The 23,857-nt window shown below is 40.8% G+C and overlaps 1 protein-coding gene and 1 non-coding gene across 2 annotated transcripts in view; one reads left to right on the top strand and one right to left on the bottom strand.

Annotated features, from left to right (window-relative positions):
* LOC124805582 (sodium/potassium-transporting ATPase subunit alpha) overlaps positions 1–23,857 on the bottom strand; it is a 653,503-nt gene that overhangs the window by 474,109 nt on the left and 155,537 nt on the right. The gene's annotated exons all lie outside the window — the stretch shown is intronic.
* Positions 21,943–22,015, top strand: Trnaa-cgc. The gene has a single exon. It is a non-coding gene; the product is annotated as a tRNA-Ala (tRNA).

The raw sequence follows: 23,857 nt of genomic DNA, 5'->3' as shown, positions 1-23,857 counted from the left end.
ACTGCTCTACCTTCACGGAGCACAGTCGCCCCGGGCTACATATTTTAAGCCCGTATTATGCTATAAACGAGCTAGTGACTCACTAGTCGATGTTCGTATTGATCGTATTAGAACTCACGCGTAGAATCCAGTTTGGAGGTCACGCACCTTTGTCGTGTACTTATGGCATTATGGGACCAGTACAATGGTGAGTCTATCGCTCATTCAATGGGCAACCAAGTTTCTTCTTTATCTGTTACATGTTTTATTTTCCTAACAAAAGTTCATTTATTTCCTCTAGTATTATCTCATATCTTAGGAAATACTATTTTTACAGCTAAACATCAACAGTTCGTACGTTAGTTTTAACTGTAAAATAAAATTTTACTTATTCAACTAATGCTGGGTTTCAGCGCTTTTGTAACCATTTTCATTAATTTATTATTACATTCAGTCGCCTGCAATGTATTCTTCTTCAGATAATCTTGTTTTCACATATTATTCGTTCATTTATATACCATTAAACAATGCAGTGTTCAGTACCTGCGTTTTTTACCTTGCATTATTGACTTGTACATTTAAGAAAACGAATTTCAAAATAAAAAAATCTCTTATTTGCTTCCACCAATGATATTTCATAAAGAGCCCGTTCGAATGCCATACTTTTTGATTATTTAATATGCAGGTATCGTGTACCTCACTAACCCAAGGTATCGTACAATACATTACTCCCCTAGACGTGTCAGTCATATTCAATCTGCACACATACACATGGTGTTCCACGTATCGTAAACACTTCTAATACTTCAAGCTGCACGAAATATAGTTCAAAGTTTTTAGCAAGTGATGATATTAAAAAGAAACCAAGGATATTTTTGTACGATTAATATTCGCACCATTTTTCTGCATGAAACTTGAAACTTCCTGGCAGATTAAAACTGTGTGCCGGACCGAGACTCGAACTCGGGACCTTTGCCTTTCGGAGGCAAGTGCTCTATCAACTGAGCTACCAAAGCACGACTCACGCCCCGTCCTCACAGCTCTCCTGCAAGCTTCTGTTAAGTTTGGTAGGTAGGAGGCGAGGTACTGGCAGAAGTAAAGCTGTGAGGACGGGGCGTGAGTCGTGCTTGGGTAGCTCAGTTGGTAGAGCACTTGCCCGCGAAAGGCAAAGGTCCCGAGTTCGAGTTTCGGTCCGGCACACAGTTTTAATCTGCCAGGAAGTTTCATATCAGCGCACACTCCGCTGGAGAGTGAAAATCTCATCCTGGAAACATCTCCTAGGCTGTGGCTATGCCATGTCTCCGCAATATCCTTTCTTTCAGGAGTGCTAGTTCTGCAAGGTTCGCAGGAGAGCTGCTGTAAAGTTTGGAAGGTAGGAGACGAGGTACTGGCAGAAGTAAAGCTGTGAGTACCGGGCGTGAGTCGTGCTTCGGTAGCTCAGATGGTAGAGCGCTTGCCCACGAAAGGCATAGGTCACGAGTTCGAGTCTCGGTCCGGCACACAGTTTTAATCTGCCAGGAAATTTCATATCAGCGCACATTCCGCTGGAGAGTGAAAATCTCATTCTGGATTTTTCTGCATCTTTGCCATTTGCTGAAAGTGAGGTTCACAGATACAGTTTCTTCTTCCTTGGTCTATAAATATCAGAAAGCTGGACAGAAGCAACACTGCGCCACCAGACGAGTGCCTACTTTACCGACATTTTTCGTTGGAAAGAAAAAGCAGTCATTCTTTCGAATATCTGTCTAACGCTGTTAAAATACAGAGATCAGTTAAGACAGTACAGTATTAAGCAAGTAGCATCATATTGCTGTTGCCACCTCATGAAACCAAGCAACTTTAATTAAAACTGCAATTGAGATACAAGTCGAGATGTACTTTATTCGAACCTGGAGATTCAATAGCAATCCTTATCTCCAGTGACAGTACTGAATCACAATATTTTGCTTGTGATTCTCAGGTGATGGGGAGGTAGTTTTCTTTCCGAACTTACACTAAACTATTCCAAAAATAGAAAAGAATATCTGTTGCAAGTGTTTTATGAATAATAACGCGCTTCGCGCGCAACCGTGCGAAGCGCGTCATTATTCATAAAACACTTGCAACAGATATTCTTTTCTATTTTTGGAACATTGACTTGTTGTTACCGCAAAATGGAGTGGAGCAATGTCTTACAATTCACTGGTTTGTTTGAACCAACATTATGGTGGTATGACGCTAATCAACGTATCGGTTGAATGGAGACGAGCGTAAAAGGGAACAGCCCCAGCGCATACATTCCAGCAGACAACGGCAGCGTCGGTGAGAAAAATTGGTAGGGTTCTGACCTTAACTGCTGAATCGTTTACGTGTATCAGGAACATTAGCGATTTCATTACACTACATTTCTTCCTTTTCTATGCAACATTCGACGTTAAGAATAATATACTGGGTTGTAAAGCAAAACATATTGGAGCATATCACGTATTTGTGAATATATTCCATATGATCACGTTGGTTATCAGCCCTCCAATCTGATACAGAGTCGACCGCTTTTCGAAAAAATAGGAAGTAGGACTCTATTTGTTCACCTATATGTACCCTTTCCAAGGTGTCGTGTTTGAATAAACAATACTGCGTGTAGTTATTTTTAATCCATGCTGATTATTTGAGAGAACTATCTGTTCCTACTTGAAAACCGTTGCGTTCACGCTTAAAATACTTTTTTATATACTGCAACAAAGAGACTTTACCAGTTTTGATCTGTAATAATGTGCATTCGTCGTATTAGCCTTTTTGTAAACAAGTGTGACCAGCGATCTTTTCTTTTTCTAGCCAGAGCTCAATATATTTGTCTTCTGTTGCATATCTTCTGCATGTCTTTACTAAACATTCACACTCAGCGACGGCGTCAGTAATGTCTTGTACTCGCAAGCAAATGGAAATCACATGTCGGATGACAAATGCACCAGGCTACGTAATGCTGTGTGCGCTAAAACTGCAGAATACTTGAGCAGTGGGGGTGGTCGCGAGCAGACTCCTGAAGCCGGGAGCGGCAGCACAGTCCAGATACATCCGGAGAATGCTAGATATATCCAAGGAGGACCGCTGTGGCGTCGGGAAGTGTGCCCTCCTATCAAATTTCGCGTCCTCCGTGACCGCTTCAGGTTCCCGCAGGTAAACCGCCAAGCCCGCGTTGGCATGGCGGTCCGGTTTACAGCTGCGTTATAGTGCCGAGATGAAGTGGCCAGCTGTATGTTTAAGTGATGAGTGGGAATTAGATCCAAGAAGCAACGACAAAACAAATACGACTTCAAACGGCTACCAGAAGGCCGAGTAGTATGACAAGCACTCCTCGGAGAAGTTCCGAGAAATCGCAAGTGGAGTGTTACTCTTCACTACCCTATTCTTGAAGACGTCGTTCTGGTTTCGGCTTAAACAGACGGTGCCGTGACGTGCAGTATCGCACAAAAGTAAACATTTGCTCCTATAAAACGGCTAGTCCGCATTGGCGGACGGTTGATGGACACGAGAACTGTAGCAGAAAGTAAACTAGTATCTCTTCAGAAATGTCGGCATGTCTTTCCTCTTTCCATATGCTTCTAACACTTCTATTACAGCAACAATGACCCCATGTAGCCGACATATTACACTTTCATAAAACTTCATTTCAATTTCATGATGGCGAGCAACAATTCAGGTGAAAAATCATGGCTTGCTTTCTGGAACTAAAAAACGAGAAACAGCTAATTTTGAAACACAACTGTGCAAATTAATTGTGAAAATTCTGTAGAAGACGAAGAAATGTACATTGATGTAAGAGACACTTTGCAAAAGATCTATGTCGATGAAACCACTCAATTTGGGTTAAGGATATACATGAAAATGCCCTTCACTCGTCAAATCATTGTAGCCGGTTGCGACCTTGTAGTACGAACAAATGCTCCTCTGTAAAGCGCCGAATCTGTTGAGGAAGACGTCACAGGGGACGCAAGTGATCAGTAATAAAATTTACATAATGAAAATGTAATGACAACAGAAAACTTGTCTCATGCCAGTATTCCAACCTTGATTTGATATACGTGGCCATCATTCGTGTTAACCATTAGTGTATCTTAGCACACGTCGAGATTTGACTAGAATGTTCACTATCAATGATGGTTACATCTACTTTACTGGTTCAGCGTATCTGCACTTCTTACTCTAGCATTATTTGATTTAATTGTATCTTCATTAATTTCATCCCCACAGATCCATCGTTTCAGTGAAATTAATTCATTTTCAGGGTTCCGTACCGCAGTCGGTATAAACGGAACCCTCATACGATCACTTTGTTGTCACTGTCTGACTTCTAAGACCCCTTTTTTCAAAAACTGATTGAGGTATTAAATTGAAATTTATGCCAAATATTGTTATGGTTCTTTGGGAGTGTAAAAAATTTAAGCTTGACTTAAAAACATATTTGGTAAGGAGAAGCTATTCACAGTACAAGTAAAGGAAAAAAATGAAAATATTGTTAATTTGTAACTATATCAAAAAAGTATTTACATACATAATTTACTTTGTACGGAACACTCAGAGCGCGAATTCTACGTGCACTTGTGTTTTTAAGTGCATAAGTGCATGGAGTATATATATATATATATATATATATATATATATATATATATATATATATATATATATATATATATATATATATTAACCACCACAATATTGTCACTTCCACCAGAATGTTTTGTTCCTCATTTTTTTGCCAGCTTGTACTGAACGATCATCAACGATGGTATAGTATAAGGCACGATACAATCAGGAAATCGTTGCTATATTCCGCGGTTCATTTTAATTGTAACCTGCGACTTCTAGCAAAGCATATGAATTATTCACCTATTCCTGAGATCCATTTTCCATAAAGTCTGGTGAACGCTGTGCTTTGAAAAACTTGCGCGTTCCCCATTATTGTAATCACCAACTAGAAGTTATTTATGTTCTCGTTCCTCCACTAAACATGCTTTGTCGTCTGCTAGGAGTTTGATCGTTATTCATCGATTATTGGCAGTTACTTAAGTTGAACAGCACGGCAGCTGAACTTGTGACCGAGTGGCTGGAAGACACAATCGGTTGCTATTCTTCGATTATAATCTGGGCAGCAATGAAGGACCGAGGGACAGACAGAGGAGAGGATTGGTGAAAAGTACGAAGAATTTCCTGTACTCGTTACACATTTCGAACAGAGAAAGAAGTCGTTGAGGAGGTCCCTCACTTCCTGAAAAATTTCTTATCATGTTTCTAGTGACCTACATATCTGGCGTCCGAATTTGGAGTGCGCCGCCACAGATTTCTACACAGTTCTGAATACTGCTGTCGCAATGGTTACGACGCAGCAGCCTATGACGTCCGTGGCTTCATCTGCGTCCTGTGCTTCACCTGCCAGCTGGCAAGGAGTCCAGCCGCGCAGGCGTCCCTGTGGGGGCTGCACACCGTGCTCCAAGGACGCAAGGACGCAGGATGTTACTCTCGAGCTCATAATCTCGTCCTTCCTAACATTTAGTCCAAATGAAAAATTCTTATTTGTTTTACCAGAAAATAGATGGAATTAGTGGTGAATGACATCAAATATCTGGTTTCACAGTTGAAACTGATTTTTTAGCAAACTAAAAAGAAGTACTGTGTTTTGCGGGTGCGAAGTTACGAAAAAAAAAATCACGTGACAGTGAAGAAAATACTGAGTTACGACCAGATACGTAGAGACGGCAAAGATACACTATGTGATCAAAAATGTCCGGACATCCCCAAAAACATACGTTTTTCATATTAGATGCATTGTGCTGTCACCTACTGCCAGGTACTCCACATCAGCCTCCTCAGTAGTAATTAGACTTCGTAAGAGAGCAGAATGGGGCGCTCCGCGGAACTCACGGACTTCGAATTTGGTCAGGTGATTCGGTATCACTTGTGTCATAGGTCTGTAGGCGAGATTTCCACACTCCTAAACATCCCTAGATCCACTGTTTCCGATGTGATAGTGAAGTGGAAATGCAAAGGGACACGTAAGCACAAAAGCATACACGCCGACCTCGTCTGTTGACTGACAGAGACCGCCGACAGTTGACATCTATGCAGACCATCACAGGGGAATTCCAAACTGCATCAGGATCCACTGCAAGTACTATGATAGTCACGCGGGAGGTGAGAAAACTTGGATTTCATGGTCGAGCGGCTGCTCGTAAGCCACACATCACGCTGGTAAATGCCAAACGATGCCTCGCTTGGTGTAAGGAACGTAAACGTTGGACGATTGAACAGTGGAGTGACGAATCACGGTAAACAATGTGTCGATCCCATGGCAGGGTGTGGGTATGGCGAATGCTCGGTGAGCGTCATCTGCCAGCGTGTGTAGTGCCAACATTAAAATTCGAAGGCGGCGGTGTTGTGGTGTGGTCGTGTTTTTCATGGAGGGGCCATGTCCAGACATTTTTTATGGATGTACGGGGCAACACTAGAATACTCTATACATCAATGTGGGTCTGTACACAGCGGACAACATGCGATTTTGAGTTATCTTGTTGAAACATAACGTCACGGGGGCCTAAGAGGTAGGGAAAAATACACACACCTTTACAAAGATACACACACCTTTACACGAGAGAAATGTTAACAGCTGTTGCCTGCGTTACCCAATCGCAACGCATACTATGACGCAAGGTCCTGAGCACATATGAAGACGAATATAATATTTCGTTCTCCTTGGTGCTTGTACGCATCGTGATGCTTTACCCAGATCCGAGACTTGTCTGTAAATGCAGTGTGGTCCTGAGTTGTCATTGGGCGCTCCTGTAGGCACGGCTTTGCTTGCTGTCGTATCAAACAAAGCCCAGCAATGACCACCATGGAGAGTTCGTGGTGTTTCAACCGTCGTCTCACTGCCCTTGTGGATACTTGTGTTACTGTAAAGAAGCCTATTTGACTAAAGGTGCGATACGCGGTTGTGCGATTCTGCACGCCTGTTGGAGTAATTCGTCTGTCCCTCGGGCGCTAGTCATGCATGCCTGCTGAGATCCTGCGTGGCTCGGAAAATGGCCTTCCCGAGCCCTTCGATTTCATGGTCGCATATCACTTGTGAGACCCTGAAGAATACGAAGAGCAGTATCGAAGAATGATTGACTACAATCTCGATAGACTATGATCCTGCCACTGGCAAGTTTTGGCAGCCTTCTTATATGAGGCGTAACACGATCTTCTCACAAACAAATATCACCCTACTGCGATTTATGAATGAGAAACTCCACCTGACTGCTCTGCAATTCACAGTTAGGCAGAAGGTTGGGAGGAATACTGTCAGACTGTTTCTCTACAATTCCACTCTTGAATAACACGTGAGAGAAATGAACCCCTAAGGTCAGTGCGGGGTCTGATTTCTTTAGAATGATCTTTTCTCACTACTTACCTGGGTATCAACGAAATATTTTAGCATTCTGAGGAGAAAGTTTTTGATTGAACTTTCGTGAAAAGATCTCACCCCAATCGAAAATGCTTTTTTAAATGATTGTCACTGCAACTCGCCTATCATATCTGTGACGCCCTCGCTTCTATTTCACGATAATAGAAAACGAGCTGTTCGTTCTTGAATCTTTTCGATGTCCTCCGTCGGTCCTGACTGGTAGCGATCACATACCGCGCAAGACGGAGAAGGGCAGTGTAGGTAGTCCCATCAGTGCAGTTCCTTATATACGGAATGCATGATGTTATTATTTCTACCTAGTCTACATCTAGATCTACATCTACATCTACATGCATACTCCGCAAGCCACCTGAGGGCGTGTGGCGGAGGGTACCTTGAGTACCTCTATCGGTTATCCCTTCCATTTCAGTCTCGTATTGTTCGTGGAAAGAAGTATTGTCGGTATGCCTTTGTGCGGGCTCTAATCTCTCTGATTTGATCCTCATGGTCTCTTCGCGGGATATACGTAGGAGGGAGCAATATACTGCTTGACTCCTCGGTGAAGGTATGTTCTCGAAACTTCAACAAAAGCCCGTACCGAGCTACTGAGCGTCTCTCCTACAGAGTGTTTGAGTTTATCTATCATCTCCGTAACGCTTTCGCGATTACTAAATGATCCTGTAACAAAGCGCGCTGCTCGCGGTTGGATCTTCTCTATCTCTTCTATCAACCCTATCTGGTACGGATCCCACACTGCTAAGCAGTATTCAAGCAGTGGGCGAGCAAGTGTACTGTAACCTACTTCCTTTGTTTTCGGATTGCATTTCCTTAGGATTCTTCCAATGAATCTCAGTCTGTCATCTGCTTTACTGACGATCAACTTTATATGATCATTACATTTTAAATCACTCCTATTGCGTACTTCCAGATAATTTATGGAATTAACTGCTTCCAGTTGCTGACCTGCTATATTGTAGCTAAATGATAAGGGATCTTTCTTTCTATGTATTCGCAGCACATTATACTTGTCTACATTGAGATTCAATTGCCACTCCCTGCACCATGTGTCAATTCGCTGCAGATCCTCCTGCATTTCAGTAAAATTTACCATTGTTAAAACCTCTCGATATACCACATCATCATTCGCTAAAAGCCTCAGTGAACTACCAATGTTATCCACAAGGTCATTTATGTATATTGTGAATAGCAACGATCCTACGACACTCCCCTGCGGCACACCTCAAATCACTTTCACTTCGGAAGACTTCTCTCCATTGCGAATGACATGCTGCGTTCTGTTATCTAGGAACTCTTCAATCCAATCACACAATTGGTCTGATAGTCCATATGCTCATACTTCGTTCATTAAACGACTGTGGGAAACTGTATCGAACGCCTTACGGAAACACGGCATCTACCTGTGAACCCGTGTCTATGGCCCTCTGAGTCTCGTGGACGAGTAGCGCGAGCTGGGTTTCACACGATCGTCTTTTTCGAAACCCATGCTGATTCCTACAGAGTAGATTTCTAGTCTCCAGAAAAGTCATTATACTCGAACATAATACGTGTTCCAAAATTCTACAACTGATCGACGTTAGAGATACAGGTCTATAGTCCTGCACATCTGTTCGACGTCCCTTCTTGAAAACGGGGATGACCTGTGCCCTTTTCGAATCCTTTGGAACCCTACGCTCTTCTAGAGACCTACGGTACACGGCTACAAGAAGGGGAGCAAGTTCCTTCGCGTACTCTGTGTAAAATTGAACTGGTATCCCATCAGGTCCAGCGGCCTTTCCTGTTTAGAGCGACCTTAATTGTTTCTCTATCCCTCTGTCGTCTGTTTCGATATCTACCATTTTGTCATCTGTGCGACAATCTAGAGAAGGAACTACAGTGCAATGTTCCTCTGTGAAACAGCTTTGGAAAACGACATTTAGTATTTCGGCCTTTAGTCTGTCATCCTCTGTTTCAGTACCATTTTGGTCACAGAGTGTCTGGAAATTTTGTATTGATCCACCTAACGCTTTGACATAAGACCAAAATTTGTTAGGATTTTCTGCCAAGTCAGTAGATAGAACTTTACTTTCGAAATGCAGAAATGCTGTCATTTGCAAATGCAAGCGCATGGCAGTTTGACAGGTGTTGCATGTCGTCTTCTTGTTTTGCAATTATAATGATCCGCAGTGGAGGAAGATTGTCGGTTTCGGTTTCGACACCCGACTGACGGTGACCGCAGGAACGCCGTGTAGGTTGGGCTGTAGTGCGCAGGCAGGGGACGGAACGGGTGGGAAACAAAAAACGGGCGGCAGACGTGGAGATTAGGATTTATGCGAGCGGGGCTGCGCCCATTAGCCGAGGCGAGGCGGAGTGTGGACTGGCAGCGGCAGCGGCAGCGGCGGCTCGCGACCCCAAATTGCGCGCGTCCTGCGTGGCGCCGAGCCGCGCCTCGTCGTGGCTGGGAACGGCGCTCTGCCAGCAGCAGACCTACCGCCGCGGCGCACCCCGCCTCCGCCCTTCCAGGCAGAGGAACGACGCCCGTCCACCTGCTTCTCTTAGGACCCTTCCTACTCCGTCAGCATCTACTGGCGGCACGAGTGTGGAGGAATACCGGGGTTCTAGCAGAGCAACTTAAGTATCACAAGTAGCATCAACGAAAACAGCGAGAAACTTCACATCAGAACTGGGGATCACGAAGTAGACGAAGTTAAGGGGGGACGTTGATGAAAAACACACACTATTTCAAAAATGCACCGAATTCACAGTTTTGGAGATATGTCAATGAAATTTTGTACCACGCTTTACATGAAAGTAACAGATTTACATATAAAATCCTTTGATTATATGTATTCAACATTTTTTTAACGAAATTTGAAGTTTTATTTTCAAAAAATAAAGTATGTTCCTTTTTCTCAGAAAGTATTCAAGAGATTTCTACAAAAATTTCTCTGTTTCATCTCTTTATATGTTGTAAGCTTCTCTCGTGAGGATTTTGGAGTAGGTCAAAAAGGAGAATTTTCATAATTTTTTAATTATAATTACACAAGTACAATTTTAAATTCATGCAAAATTCCAAGCACGTTGCCCCGTATCTCAGCTTACAATCAGAATTTCAAAATTTTCTCTTGAAGCAACGTTTATTAGGTTTACAGAAATATGTGTACAAAATTTCATAATTCTAGCAGTCATAGAATCTGAGGAATAGGTACGTAAACTTTAAAAAACAAACTTTTCAGGAAACGCAATTTAAAGTTCAACCTAACTTTCTTCCTTATGTCACTTCTTCATAAGGCACCACATTTGTACTCTGGGTCGTCTTTCCCTTCAAGGCTTCTCTTCTGGTTTCTTGTTGTCTGTCTTCTTCCCTTTACCAGGTATTCAACTGACTTTTCAGCTGCAGAGACGCGCTGTAAATCTATTTTTGTCATGATGTCTTGAGTAAAATTTCCTATCTTGAAGCCCATTCTTTCTAATACTTTCATCCTCCCGACGTTCTCATCATTAAATACAATAACTGCATCATAAGTTGCAATTCTGACAACTGTAGCAAACGCAAATGTGTTTTTAGTGCATAGTTTCCATATCAATGAATTCAGAGACTCATTTGGATTTTGGGTTTTGCCATGAACACGGTTTTTGAGAAGTGCAGGATCGGCCAAAGATGATCTATAAAACCAAAGAGTATGTATCACGGCCTTCTAGGTGTATTCCGCACACGTCTGGTTGAAAGTAATACTCAGAATCGTTGTTCACTGAGCTGGTATTGAAGAGCTGCTTCAAAACGTGGGCGTGGCAGGAAGACAACGTCACACTTTTAATTAATTTTCAGGCACTTCGGATGCGATTTCAACATTGAAACTTTGGGAACTTATTGTCCATGAGTTGTACTAACAAATAAAAAATAAATCGAAAATTGATTTTTGGTCAATTTCATCAACGCCACCCTTGGTATTCTGCTATCTAGACAGCAAAATAATTCATGGCGGACGGGGCAATGACAACATTAAAAGCACACTAGCAGTGGAAAAAAGGACATTCCTGGCCAAGGGAAGTCTACTGGTATCAAACGTAGGCTTCAATTTGAAGAACAAATTTCTGAGAAGGTACGTTTGAAGCGCAGCATCGTTTGTCGGTGAGATATGGATTGTCGGAAAATCGCAACAGAAGAGGATCGAAGCATTTGAGATGTGGTGCTAAACAAGAAAATTACGTGGAGTGATAATGTTTGCAACAATGTGGCTCTCCGCAGAATCGACAAGGAAAGGAATATAGGAAAAACACTGGCAGGTAGAAGGGACAGGATGACAGTTCATCTATTGAGACACCAGGCAATAAATTCCGTGGTACTAAAGGGAGTTGTAGAGGGTAAAAACTGTGGGAGAAGAGAGGTTGGAATACATCCAGCAAATAATTGAGGAGGATTGTGAAACCCAACTCACGTTCTTCTCACCTGTTGTCCTTAAACTAAATATCAAAGCAAACAAGTCTGCAGATTTTCGTGGTCGTTGTCGCTCGAGGCAATGTCTTTTGGATTATTACGCCAAGTCATATTACAGGTAGTTCTGTACAGTAGACATTCCGACCACTATGCTAGGATTTTCTTCAGGTTTTTGTGGGGTCCGGGAATGAATGCATAGTAAAGGATGGACACAACAAGATCATGAAGAAGATCACAGTAAATGGGTCAAAACCTCAAACGCATAGCACAAATACGACTCAGTTTAACAGTCCAGAAATTTTTTACCTTTTTTACTATTTTACAGTTAAAAAGTTTTTGAATCTGATTACAGGATAAGTGTTGAACATCTTGAGCGCTTCACATAGTTGAAGTATGTAGATATAATTACAACTATCGATATGAAATGGGTAATTTTTGAGATCATTTGTATTGGAGAAAATCAGCGGTTTAGGTAAAATACTTTAAGAATGGATTAAAAGCAGTCTTGAGAGCAATAAAATATTTATTTTCAGTGGTACCCGGTTTCTTTCAGATTGTGACTGTCTTCAGACTACACCATGATGGTAGATGGTGGCGACGAACGGAGCAGGCGTCGTGGCTCCACGAACGTCCATCAGTTGCTCAAGTTGAGCAGTTGAGCCTGTCGTCATGGTATAAATAGTCTGACCGTAACCAGTTTCCATTGAAAATAAATTTTTTATTACTGACAACACTGTTTTTAATCTATTTTTTAACATATGAAATGGGACCACCACGAAAAGGCGAATGGAAGCATAGGCATTCTTATGAACTAGGTATGACAGCAAACCACGAATGAATTAAGAGATGCGCTGCTAGCATCGTATACAGATCAATATATCCCATATGGAGTTGTACGAGAAGTGTTCGCGGAATTTAAAAGGGAATCCCTGGAGGAAAGACGACGTTGTTCCGCAAAACACTGTTGAGCAGGTTTAGAGAATCTGTTTTGAAATAAGACTGAGCAACCATTATACTGCCACCCACGTGTATCTGCCTAGGGATTATGAGAAAAAGACATTAGAGATTACGACGCGTATAGTGCTCATTTTTCTCTCCTTCATTACGCGAATGCAATAGGACAGAAAATCGATAGCATTTTGACGCTGTTCTCTCTATCATGTGATGTGTAGTGGCTTGCAGAGTATTCATGTAGATACAGAAGTAAATGTAACACATTCGCCACCTAATTCATATAACTGGTAAATAAGTCGATACGGAACATGAAACCCCTACATCAGAAAACATCACACTCTACGTGAGTTGTTTATAGACACAAATACGTACCCCAAGAATGTATATAACAAAACGATGTACTTCATTTTTGTTCGTAAGATCAAAATATTTATGAAGGAAGTTTTCTCGAGTGAGTGAACTCTTTGTTGTTGATACAGAATAATGTACAGTCTGTAAGTGAAGAGCACATCGAGGATTTTTAACTACGAAATAAAAAGCTCCTGGTGCAGCATATTGTTGTAGATAGTTAATGAGACAAATGTTAGGGCGTCTACAACGTCAGCAGAACGCACGTTTCCATACTGTGATGAAAGCTAGTGCGGTGGCGGTAAAGGCGGAAGGTGCCAGAACAAAACACAAGAGTGGAAGATATTTACATCACCACTGTTCAGACGGAAAATGTAAGAGATACGGTGCTGTACAGTCTCTGATCACTTCGCAACATTAGGCACCCGCTTCTTGCACTATATCCGACAGCTTGTATCGTGGAGCGGTGGGATACGACATTGTTGATGGTGTTATATCGGCGTCTAATGGGCGCGTATTTGACCTCAGCAGAGCCCCTGACGATACTGGAGAGAAATACACTCCTGGAAATGGAAAAAAGAACACATTGACACCGGTGTGTCAGACCCACCATACTTGCTCCGGACACTGCGAGAGGGCTGTACAAGCAATGATCACACGCACGGCACAGCGGACACACCAGGAACCGCGGTGTTGGCCGTCGAATGGCGCTAGCTGCGCAGCATTTGTGCACCGCCGCCGTCAGTGTCAGCCAGTTTGCCGTGGCATACGGAGCTCCAGCGCAGTCTTTAACACTGGTAGCATGCCGCGACAGCGTGGACGTGAACCGTATGTGCAGTTGACGGACTTTGAGCGAGGGCGTATAGTGGGCATGCGGGAGGCCGGGTGGACGTACCGCCGAATTGCTCAACACGTGGGGCGTGAGGTCTCCACAGTACATCGATGTTGTCGCCAGTGGTCGGCGGAAGGTGCACGTGCCCGTCGACCTGGGACCGGACCGCAGCGACGCACGGATGCACGCCAAGACCGTAGGATCCTACGCAGTGCCGTAGGGGACCGCACCGCCACTTCCCAGCAAATTAGGGACACTGTTGCTCCTGGGGTATCGGCGAGGACCATTCGCAACCGTCTCCATGAAGCTGGGCTACGGTCCCGCACACCGTTAGGCCGTCTTCCGCTCACGCCCCAACATCGTGCAGCCCGCCTCCAGTGGTGTCGCGACAGGCGTGAATGGAGGGACGAATGGAGACGTGTCGTCTTCAGCGATGAGAGTCGCTTCTGCCTTGGTGCCAATGATGGTCGTATGCGTGTTTGGCGCCGTGCAGGTGAGCGCCACAATCAGGACTGCGTACGACCGAGGCACACAGGGCCAACACCCGGCATCATGGTGTGGGGAGCGATCTCCTACACTGGCCGTACACCACTGGTGATCGTCGAGGGGACACTGAATAGTGCACGGTACATCCAAACCGTCATCGAACCCATCGTTCTACCATTCCTAGACCGGCAAGGGAACTTGCTGTTCCAACAGGACAATGCACGTCCGCATGTATCCCGTGCCACCCAACGTGCTCTAGAAGGTGTAAGTCAACTACCCTGGCCAGCAAGATCTCCGGATCTGTCCCCCATTGAGCATGTTTGGGACTGGATGAAGCGTCGTCTCACGCGGTCTGCACGTCCAGCTGGTCCAACTGAGGCGCCAGGTGGAAATGGCATGGCAAGCCGTTCCACAGGACCTCATCCAGCATCTCTACGATCGTCTCCATGGGAGAATAGCCTGCATTGCTGCGAAAGGTGGATGTACACTGTACTAGTGCCGACATTGTGCATGCTTTGTCGCCTGTGTCTATGTGCCTGTGGTTCTGTCAGTGTGATCATGTGATGTATCTGACCCCAGGAATGTGTCAATAAAGTTTCCCCTTCCTGGGACAATGAATTCACGGTGTTCTTATTTCAATTTCCAGGAGTGTACATTATGTACCTTAAATGGAACAACGAGTTTATTGTTACCAGTCACTGTTTATTGACCTCCACGACGCATTTCAAAGCTTTACTCCGCGATCATCAGGTGGATTTACATTTGTACAAATTTTTACAAATTTCTGGTTCTGGGTTTTTTCTGACAAAAAACTAAACGTATTTCTAACGGTAAAAATAAAATAAGTAAAATACAGTACCACCAGAGGTCACAGATTTCTTTCACTGTCATACCACATCACATGTATACTGTCGTGTTTTGTAAACAAATATGGCGCCTGGAAACTATTAGGTGCAAGGATCATATAGCATAAGAGAAACATTATCACAAAGTAAAAGAATAGCATTATTATGGAATAAGTTTTAAAGGATTTTGGAGGTCTTTGTTTTAAGGCGTTGAATACATGCATTGGAGTAAATATTTCAGATGGTATATAAATTCGATTGTGTCAAGTTTTGTAGCTTAACCTTCATACTCGTTTATACAATGGTGTGACATGTTTCAAACTTTAAGTTCAGTAATTATATTGGCTACAGTGGTACAAATATACATAAATTACAATTTTTGTTGGGATTCACAGATAGGAATGAAAGGCTGGATGCAGAGGTAGATGAAAAGAAAGAGAATATGAGAGGGAGAGAGAGTGTGGAAGGAGTGATTGGATGAGAGCAAACTTTCCAAAGTAGGGGATTCTTAAGATTTATAATAACTGCCTAAATCTTGGGGTAATACATTGGTTAATGCTTTAAAATATGCAGATAGATGTGCTTGTGTGCGCACGCGTGCGCATTGCAGATTTAATACCGTAGGCAGCTGCTGAAAACAGAAATGGTACTGTTGTAAATAATGTCATTTTTGTCATTTCAGATGGACTCAGGTGGTTTTGTTTGGTGTCTGTATATTTGGAGTGTTTCAAGAATATCTAGTTTCTTGCCTTTAGGTTGGATGTGTAGGATGCTGATACTTGTGTTATTAACATGGTTGTTTGTTTCATGCAGTTCGGTAGCTATTGCTGATGTGTGGTATTTTTTGTTTTTTAGTGTTGCCATGTATGTAGAAACAGTCACAGTCCAAACATTCAATTTTTTTACACACCTGTGTGATGAAGTAGGTTTTGTGTGTTGATGTTGTGAGGTAACTTCTGTCCCATCTTGTTGCCTGTGGTAAAGGATACGTTTATGCCTCTTCGTTTTCGTGCTTGAACAGAGTAACATACATAGAATAAGCTTTAGACTTCTTCCGAGCCAACAACATAACAGAAATATATAAAGATCCAACAGCCAGAAACGAAACGAGATTGAACATACTCCAAATAACATAAACTTCCTATTCACCATCCAAAAAGCAAGAAACATTGTAACAATGAGCCCGCAAGCACCTTGCCTTAGATCGCAACGATAGATAAACAAAAATGAGACTGCCATCAGGCCTACAGTGAACTGTAGGAACAACCCAACATTCGCTCTCAACAAAATCCTCCTCAAAATTCTTTAAGAAGCAATCACATTCAGTAATAAGAGAAATTACAGAACATGTCAAAAACATAGAAGTTCTTGATGGAGCCACACTTGCTTCATTTAACATAGAAAATCTTTATTCCTCTGTGCCAATAGATCCCACACTGCAGATAATTAATGCCAACCTACAAAAGCACAAAAAAAATCCTTTCTACAAGCAATGGACCTGCTCGAATACACACCTTCACACAAATATTTCAAATTTAACGATAAAATTACAAAGAAACAGACGACCTGGCACTGGGCTCAAATTGTTCAGGATTGTTAGCTGAAATATTTGTAAGTAATTTAGAAGACAAAATCCTGAATTTCAGTCACTACCTCCACAAAACTACTACAGATGTGTAGATGATACCATCATTTAATCAATGGCACAAAAGATGACATCAGTGAGTTGAACCAATATTCAACAACTCCAATGGGAACATCAAATTTACAAATGAACACCGAGCAGGTGGCAGTATAAATTTTTTAGATCTTACCATTAGAATAAAGAATAATTGACATCAGTTTGAAGTTTATCGGAAGCCTACCACAACACATACTACAATCCCAGCTCTTTCTGTCATCCCACAGCATACAAAATGGCAGCCTTCCGGTACATGATCGGTAGAGCTATCAAACTACCACTCTCTGAAGACAAATGTGAACAAGAAACGAAAATAATAGAACAAACAGCTACTGCAAATGGTTGCAACAACTCCACAGTAGACACCCTAAAACATTGAATAGTGGTAAAGCAATCAAATCACAAAAAAAAACAAAAAACAAAAAGAAAACAACATCTTCCACACAATCCCTTTCTAGATAATATTCCAGTCCGATTACCAACGTCTTCAAACGAAAAGGAATAAACATATCACAGGCAACAAGTTTGGGCAGAATTTAGGTCACAACATCAACACGTGAAACCCACTTCATCACACAGGTGTGTACAAAATTGAATGTTTGGACTGTGACTGCTTCTACATAGGCCAGACAGGTAGATAATTTGAGATTAGATTCAAAGAACAGATGGAAGCATTAAAAACAAAAAATACCGCACATCAGCAATCGCCACACACCTGCATGAAATGCAGCACTATGTTAACAACACCAGTATCAGTGTCCTACACATCCAACATATAGGCAACGAAAAAAACATCCTTGAAACATTCCAAATATACAAACACCAAACAAAACACCTGCATGAAACAAAGAACCAAGGTAACAACGTAAGTATCAGCAGCCCACACATCCAGCCTAAAGACAAAAAAACTAGACATACTTGAAACCCTCCAAATACACAAACACCGAACAAAACCACCTGAATTCAACTTAAATGACAAAAATGGCAATCCCCGCTGCCTCCAGTCTTTCCTTCCTATCTGTGAATCCCAACCAAAATTGTTAATTATGTATAATTTTACCACTGTAGCCAACATCATTATTGTACAATTTTGGTAAACATTTTTGGAATACAGTAATCAATAGATTATTATATTTTGACTAAAGTTCAGTCTTGATCACACCATTTATGTTTCACTGACATAGGTAACCGTTTTCGGTTATTTTTACATAACCATCATCAGACCTGTGGATTAATTTTAGGAAATATTAGAAACCAATGACGTCAAAATCTTTTTTAACAAGATAAAATAAAATTAATTATACCCATGGCTCCCTTAGGATGGTAGGCAGAGCTCTCCTCAGCTGCTATGAAGTCCACTGATGGTTATGAGTGCTGAGCACGAGCTTAAATATGCAGGGGCTCCGCCTACTTCCTGTCACACTACTTCACAACTGCCAATCAGCGTTCATAATACGACGCCATCGTCAAAGTATAAAAATAGGAAATACACTAATAACATAAAATTGATTCATTTAAAATGTCTGATTAACAGATAGTTAGTACATGTACAGCTTATTTATATTTTAGAAAAAAAAAACGGTAAACTACGATGTGTAATAGTTGTGCCCTTTATGGGCAACCTTGATACTATTACGGTGTCAGTTGCATCAAAGATGTGAAAGTCCTTGGAGTTGTGGTATATATCGATTATACCGAGTCGCCTACATCACAATTGCATCTTTGTTGGATGTTGCAGAATCTAGTAATGTAACATATGTACAACAAAAGAGTAGTGTCTTATGGATTAAATCTGAAATTAGAGATGCTTTTAAGATAAAAGATCTTTTTAATGTCGAAATGTATAGTCTGCATTTATTGCAAAGTAATGAACTCTCACCTTTGATTTTTTCTATTTTACTAAGCAGCACTGATGAGAAAATAGACTTTTTACGTAAAGCTATTACCCAAAGACATCGGAGAAAAATTGATTTACTCGTAGCTAAACAACAAAATAAGCTTTTAGAAAAGGTCAACAATATACATCAATTTTATCCAAGGACAATGACTCTTACAGATATTCAGTTCACAAAGTCCGAAATGTCGCTACTTGACAAAGGCTTAAAATATAACCTAACTCCCCCACTAAATAATACCAATGTTAAACACATAATTGGTGATGTTATAGCAACAAGCAAAATATTGAAAATAAATAAACCCGCAGCATGTAAGATAGCCCTAAAAACGAAAGAGAAAAATAAAATGCACAGAAAAACTGAAGGTAAAACACTTAAATATATCAATAACAAACTACTAGCAGAGAAAGCAATTGTAGTAAAGGCCGATAAAGGAAATACCCTTGTTATTATTAAAAAAGACGATTATATATTTAAAACACCTCTCATTTTTTAATGAAAATGGGATCGTCGAAATAACTAAAGACCCCACTCCAAAGTTCCAGATAAAGATGAAGAAATTAGTCGATGAAAATATTCACCTCTTAACCACTGAAGAAAAGAATATGATGAAAAACATGAATCCCCAAATACCTAAATTAAGATCACAGATTAAACTGCATAAAAAAGAGAAATCTATATGACCTATTGTCAACTAGAAAAGTAGTCCTTCATATAAACTAAATATGAAATTTAATAAAATTTTGAAAGCATTCTATATATATGACAGCAATTTCAGTATCAAAAACAGTTATGAACTAGCACAACAAATCCACAACATAGACATTCCAACTAGTGCAAGTTTTGCCTCATTAGATATTAAAAATTTGTATACAAATATACCCATTAATGAGATGATTAATATAATTAGGGATAATTTAGTACAATACAAAATATGACTAAAGACGAAATAATCGAATTTATAGAACTGCTTGAATGCACTTTAGATTACAATTATTTCTCTTTTAATGCTAAAATCTATTGTCAGAAAGATGGCTAAGCAATGGGCAATTCTTTGGCTGGGACAGTTGCAGACATTTTCGTGAACCACATTGAGACGCAATTCCTGAAAAATAACCCTGATATCGCAAATAAAATCATATATTACAAGCGATATGTAGATGATACATTACTGCTTTATAATGGTTCAAAAGATGAAATTGAGAAGCTTGCTATACAATTATACTCTATGCATCCGAAGTTACAATTTACGGTTGAGCATGAAAATCGAAAATCTATTAACTACCCAGATCTCACTATAACTAATAACAATGGGAAACATTTCTTCACCATATACAGGAAACCTATAGCCACTGATGTTATTATTAATGCCACATCATGTCATCCTGACAAGTATATAAAAGCATTTTTTAAGTCTATGATACACCAAATACTAAAATTACCCCTAGAAGCTAATGAGATCAAAAAGGAAATGACCATCTTAAAACAAATTGCAAAAACCAACTCTTTCGACACATGACAGGTAGATATCATTTTTAATAAAGTGCAACAATCACAAAGTACACCACTAATAGGTAATCCAAAATATATGAAGATGACATATATGGGAAACATATCAGATAGAATTACTAATTTATTCAAAAATTCTGGAATAACAATAGCATTTACAAATGACAATACTTTACAACAAAAATTAAGACATACCGTAAGTAAAGATAAGGGAAAATGTACCAGATCAGGAGTGTACAAGATCCAATGTAGAGACTGTGAGAAAATATACATCGGACAAACAGGTCGAAATTTTGCAGTAAGGTACAAAGAACATACGTCGGGTACCTCACGAACAAAGTCTGTATTCGGCCATCATATATCATTCAATAATCATGCTGAGGGGACAGTAGAGCAGAATTTACAAGTTCTTCATTATGCAAATAAAGGCTTACTTATGAATATCTTAGAAGAAATCGAGATATTTGCTCATTTGAAAACCAAATCATCAATGCTGCTCAATGAACAATTAGATTTTCGCGAAAAATATTTTTACGACCTTTTTGACGAAATTTTGTAATAAAAGCACCTACTCTTTTGTTTTAAAATATAAGATTAGTTATACCCATGGCAAAAGCTATGTATGTAAAATATGCTGTACAACACATAAAAATTTTATTAAATTGACATTGATTATTATAAAAACTATTAGATCGATGAGTTCTAAAAATGTAATCAGCGGTCTCATCAGTTATTCAGACATACATAATGCGGAACGTACTCTTGGCTGCTACCCTACTGCTATAAAGAATATTGCTATGAAAACTACAGTTAAAGTAAGACGATTCTGCAACATCCAACAAAGATGCAATTGTGATGTAGGCCACTCGGTATAATCGATATTTACCACAACTCCAAGGACTTTCACATCTTTGATGCACCCGACACTGTAATAGTATCAAGGTTGCCCATAGAGGGCACAACTATTACACATCATAGTTTACCGTTTTTTCTAAAATATAAATAAACTGTACACATACTAACTATCTGTTAATCAGATATTTTAAATGAATCAGTTTTATGTTATTAGTGTATTTCCTATTTTTATACTTTGACGATGGCGTCATATTATGAACGCTGATTGGCAGTTGTGAAGTAGTGTGACAGGAAGTAGGCGGAGCCTCTGCATATTTAAGCTCGTGCTCAGCACTCATAACCATCAGTGGACTTCGTAGCAGCTGAGGAGAGCTCCACCTACCATCCTAAGGGAGCCATGGGTATAATTAATTTTATTTTATCTTGTTAAAAAAGATTTTGACGTCATTGGTTTCTAATGTTTCCTAAAATTAATCCACAGGTCTGATGATGGTTATGTAAAAATAACCGAAACCGGTTACCTATGTCATTGAAACATAAATGGTGATCAAGACTGAACTTTAGTCAAAATATAATTATTGTACTTTTAACATGTCACATCACTGTATAGACGAGTATGAAGGTTAAGCTATAAAACGTGACAAAATCGAATTTATATAACATCTGAATACTTACTCTAATGCAGGTACTCAACGCCTCACCGAGCGAGGTGGTGCAGTGGTTAGCACACTGGACTCGCATTCGGGAGGACGACGGTTCAATCCCGTCTCCGGCCATCCTGATTTAGGTTTTCCGTGATTTCCCTAAATCGTTTCAGGCAAATGCCGGGATGGTTCCTTTGAAAGGGCACGGCCGATTTCCTTCCCGATCCTTCCCTAACCCGAGCTTGCGCTCCGTCTCTAATGACCTCGTTGTCGACGGGACGTTAAACACTACCCACCACCACCACCTCAACGCCTCAAAACAAAGATCTCCAAAATCCTTTAAAGCTTATTCCATGATAATGGCGTTATGATGTATGTTCTTTGTACTTTGTGATAATGTTTCTCTTACGCTATATGATCCTTACACCTAACAGTTTCCAAACGCCAAATTTGTTTACAAAACACGACAGTATACTAGTGATGTGTTACGACAATGAAAGGAACCTGTGACCACTGTTGGTACTGTATTTTACTTATTTTATTTTTACCGTTAGATATACGTTTAATTTTTGTCAAAAAACCCAAAACCGTCTTCTGAATAGTATTTTGTTTCTCCACTAGACAGTGCTATAGGTTCCTCCAAAGAATCGTAACATAACACACACATACACACGCACATACTCGCCACACTAACAAATGTAAATCCACCTGATGATAGAGGTTTAAACCTTTGTAACGCGTCGTGGAGACAAATAAATAGTGACTGGTAACAGTAAACTTGTTGTTTCATTTACTGTCAAAAACCTTTGTAACGCGTCGTGGAGACAAATAAATAGTGACTGGTAACAGTAAACTTGTTGTTTCATTTACTGTCAATACTAGTCACTGTAAAATTGGACCTGAAATGTTCGCATTAAAAAAAAAACACTATGTAGCTTAAAGTATCACACACTTCCTCCAGATACACCCACACAACAAGCACATGACACTAACAGTATAGCAGTACAGGCTTTCGCCGCCGTCATCCACATGATACACCTGCACAACTGCCGGAGGAATGTAGATGCCAGTCACCTTCACTAGTACGTCAGCAAGTGGTTCCGCATTGTCACCAAGTTAAGCGATGACTGCAAATAGCTGTCAGTGAGTGTCAGCTACTCACTGCCGAACACTGAGATACACGTGCTCGGGAAGTGCATATACGTGGCTTACTTGTCAATCAGAGTTCGTCTATGGCGGTGCTACGTTCTCATACAAGAATACCAAATTCTGCTCTTTCTAACATAAATAATAAAACAGAAAACAAATACATTCTCCTGATTTATACGATTCCAAAAGACTGCATAGATCAATGTGTGCACTGGTTAGCATATAACGATATTCTGGAAAATCTCTAATTTAATGTTGTCGATAGGATGTGCGGTAGGTACATATGGTTTCCTTTAGTTAAAAAGGACATTATTCTGCTGCCAGAGGTCGAAAAGGTGAAAAGTGGTGTGTTTCTTCCTGCGTAGGTGAGGAGTTGCCAATGCGTGCGCTAGTCGGACGCAGCGCGTGCCGCACCGGATTTCCTCACCAGCCAGCTGATTGTTAATGTGTGAGTAACGTAACCCAGATCTCGAGGCGTCACTACTTTGGTAAGTGAGCTAAATGGTACTGCAACGAGTGAGAATAGCCGGTGGGTCGGACTAAGCCTGACGGAGTCGGTGGTCCGAGTGAAAATGTCAAAATCTGGAGCGCTAATGATTTTCTTTAGATGGAATAGCTTTCCTGGATTAATTAAAAACTTTACGTATCTCAGATATCGGATTTGTAGCTTGCCTAGCCATATGGAAGCACATATGTAGTACGCATCAAAGCTCATTACCCAAAACATGTCTCGTTTATACTATTGAAGGTCATACACTGCATTTTTGATTTTGGTATTAACACAGTCTACATCTTTTGATTCATAGATGCCCCATTATAACTACT

The sequence above is a fragment of the Schistocerca piceifrons genome, chromosome 1 (assembly GCF_021461385.2).
Source record: "Schistocerca piceifrons isolate TAMUIC-IGC-003096 chromosome 1, iqSchPice1.1, whole genome shotgun sequence".
NCBI lineage: Eukaryota > Metazoa > Arthropoda > Insecta > Orthoptera > Acrididae > Schistocerca > Schistocerca piceifrons.
The sequence above is the reverse complement of the archived record's forward strand: the minus strand, read 5'-3'. Positions and strand labels throughout refer to the sequence as shown.